The 3,781-nt window shown below is 32.1% G+C and overlaps 1 long non-coding RNA gene across 1 annotated transcript; it reads right to left on the reverse strand.

Moving 5' to 3' along the window:
* Positions 1 to 245: 245 nt before the first annotated feature.
* Positions 246 to 2,109, reverse strand: LOC143051800 (uncharacterized). Its single transcript, XR_012970907.1, has 2 exons — positions 1,968 to 2,109; positions 246 to 1,092 (listed from the first exon to the last, which is right to left on the reverse strand). It is a non-coding gene; the product is annotated as an uncharacterized LOC143051800 (long non-coding RNA).
* Between the last annotated feature and the right edge of the window lie 1,672 nt (positions 2,110 to 3,781).

The following is a 3,781-nucleotide window of genomic DNA, read 5'->3' on the forward strand; positions in this document are numbered from 1 at the left end:
GTTTTATAAACCAAATATTTGTATCTATCAAAATATTAAGATAAAGGTTAAAAGTAAGCTGTTTTAATAATGGTATTATCCTCTAGATATATTATGGTTAGTTTTGTCATTTCATTGCCGTTTTACCACATCTATAATTAGTATAATGATAACCGTATGGACGATAAAACAGATAACCATATAGTGCATAACAGTTTATTATATGAGCAAAAAGAGATGAAAATAGTTAGGAATATAATGTCAACTTCAGCTTTGATTGTCTGTTTATTAGTTCTCTCTAAATTTTCTTACAGACTCCTCCGTTATCATTATCACTGTAGCCACTTTGACATGTCTCCCAACAAACGCCGTTCAGTTTGATTTCATTATTTTTGCAATACTGTCTCTGAGGTAGTGTTATCTTTATACCAGGTCCGTCATTCGGTTCACAGACACAGCATCCTTTGGGCCTATAACCATCTCTACATTTTGGGTAACAGAGTTCGGCGAGTCTTTCTTCGGTACTTCGACAACTTTGTCTTTGTCGGAGAGTTTTTCGTATACCTGGGCCGCCATTCGGTGTACAAATACAGCATCCACTTGCATGATATCCCCCTCTACATTTTGGATAGCAAAGACGTCCATTCATTTCTTCGCTCGATCTACATCCTTGTCGTTGGAAGAGCGACACTTTAATGCCTACATTTGTTTTTCTGCACGTGCATCCATCGTCATGATAACCACTCGGACAGTTGTTACAGCATCCAAAGATTGTGCAGCAACATCCCTTTCCATATATATGAGCATCACTCCAACAACTGGTCCCATCATCTCGTAGTCCAGATGGACATGGTGTTTTATCAGGTGTCCTACCAGTACCCCTTCCGTAGCTATCTAGCCAACAGCTTGTTCCGTCGTCACGCTGATTAGAGGGACACTTTGATTTATCCGGAACCCGACCTGCTCCTCTTCCATATGAATCTTTCCAACAACTTGTACCGTCGTCACGCATTCCAGCTGGACAAGGTCGTTTATCAGCCGGTCTAGCTTTTCTTGGATATTGGTCTGCTTGTCGTTTGGCTATACTGTCATGTACGGCTTCCAAACATATGCCTGTAAAATTGAAACAGTTGTAATAGTGCGATTATATTTAAATTCAAATAGAACGACTTTATAAAATTTGACCTCGTGCATCTGATCATGTGTTATATGCGTTATTACTCATCGAAGATAAAATTCTAATGATGTTATAAATTTCGTTTTCGCTTTTAAGTAGGACCAAGAAAGAACTTACAAGATAATATGATCTTTGATCTTAAATTATCAGATGTCGTTGAGCCGGTACGGCGAAATTAAGAAAAGCAATCGAGTTGAGAAGACCAATGATAATCTGTTTATCACTTTTTTACCTATGAAGACGTTGTTAATTTCCTTGACAATGGCACGAGATCCCTTAGTTTCTTGCGATAATTTTCATATCAATCGACTCCGCTGAGAAAGGAAATTATCAGAATGAAACATTCTTAAAAAAACGATAATAGCATTAACTGGATGATTAAATTTATAAACCTAAGATAGAATCAATCAACTGAATATGAGAATACAAAGTTTATGTACCATCAAATAATTTGATAGGGCTTGAAATTATTATTTACAAATGTACTAATGTGCCAAAAATAATAATAATAAAGTTCTGAATTAATAGAACTGTTATGTCATGTATGTTCAAAAACATTTAAGATCACGTTCGTTTACCTATTTCTCTTATATCTCCATCTAAAACTGTATGTTCTATATTTATTTACGACACTTGAAAGTGGATTATCTGCTGTTAAATCTTTAACGTATGTGTACATATATGTATCTTTTGAATTCTTTCAACTGACAACAGTTTTGAGTTACATGTTTATTTGATATATGCAAGAAACATCTAAAAGACAGCATGTAATTAATAGAAAACTTAATACAAAACGAGTATGCATACTTACATAATACCAAGATGACGCCAAGTCTCAGCAATGACATTGTTGGATAGTATATTGGAAACCGAGAGGTCCAAACACAATACAACTTCTCATGAGCTTAAAATGTATTTTATAGGCAATTGAAAACCACAGGTAATTGAACAATGTCAATCGTTTAACTCCGCCTCCGTCAGAATTATGTTTTAGTTGCAAATTTTGATTTTAAATCGATTCAAAATTTAAAATTTTAATCTAAAATCATTAACATCAAGTGATTTAAACATATTCATCTTAGCATCATCACAAATAATGATGAAATTGATTTTAATAAATTATAGTAGGTTGTTGCATTTCTGCCTTGTGTATCATTTTCTTAACATTTTCATGCCGTGTTCATTTCTACTAACAATGACTTATAGAACTATGTCGAAATTATACTTTATCTTGAAATGACATAATTAATCATGTGATAAAATAATTTTAGACAAGATTATTCGATAATTTTAGATTTGAATATTCAATAATTTTAGACTTGATTATTCAAAAATTTTAGACTTGAATATTCAATAATGTTATAGCTGAATATTCAATAATGTTATAGCTGAATATTCAATAATGTTATAGCTGAATATTCAATAATTCTAAACTTCAATATTCATTCATTTTAGAAATTGAATATTCAATAATTGTAGACTTGAATATTCAAATTATTAGCAACTTCAACAGATTTAGGTTAAAAATCAAACTCAAAGATCGTTTGTATCAGTCTGTATTTTCAAATAAAGGAGTGTTTTTGAACGGTTCACATTAGCCTTAAAATTAAACGAAAGTAATTTTAGTTATAAAAATGATGACAAAATGTCTAAACATATATAACAAGAACAGATTGAAAAAAGATTTGGCCAATTATAACTATTAAAATGGCGTCAAAATAATGTGCTCTTATAATGAGAATAACAATAATTCTAATGCAATTTGTATGTAATAATTATTTTCATTGGCTAAAAGTTGCCGTCAAATCCACAGTCGATCAGGCGTAACTAAGGAGGGACAACCATTTTGAAATGTTTGAATCGACAAATGTTCGATTACTACTATTTAATCCAAAATAAAACATCACCTACCTCGAATTCGCCGTTTTTATCCAAATTTGAAGCGTACAGGTAACGTAATAACCTCCAGTTTGTAAGTTTTCATTTCCATGACGTCACGTTTACCCATGACGTCTTTGCACCAAAATCATTCATGAAGTTTCTGATGTAATAAATTCTACCCTTCTTTAATCATGTTAATAGCAAAACATCAGCCTCGGCTTGCAAATTAAATTTCTTTTTATCAAAATTTTCAAATAGCTCGCTCGCCCCAATTTTTGGAGTCCAAAAATCCTTAATACAAGAAATTAAATTGATGTGGCCCTATGTCTATTACGGTTGATCACCCAATTTTTTCAACAAAACAGAAATGCAAACAACTGTCATACATTTGGAAGTTGAGCTAGCTATACAACCAAGTTTAAAGCCCTATTTTTCTGAAGAAAATGTCTGTAACAAATCAATGTAATAGCAGTTATTATTCACTTCTTAAGTTGTTTGGTCGTATGATTTTGTCTGTTTTTGTGGATTTCCTCCTTTTTGCCTTTGATACGGCGTTTGATATTTCTGTTATACTTTTGTTTAGCTGACAACTTTTCTAAATTACATATTTTTGAATCTGCAGACGTCGCTAAAACGAACACATACATCAACATTGTTTGATCTATTTATAAATTACATATTTAAAATCGTAAATTGATTTTTTTACATAAGTTATAACACAGTATGATTTGTATGGCCAATTTA

The sequence above is a fragment of the Mytilus galloprovincialis genome, chromosome 11 (genome assembly GCF_965363235.1).
Source record: "Mytilus galloprovincialis chromosome 11, xbMytGall1.hap1.1, whole genome shotgun sequence".
Classification (NCBI taxonomy): Eukaryota; Metazoa; Mollusca; class Bivalvia; order Mytilida; family Mytilidae; genus Mytilus; species Mytilus galloprovincialis.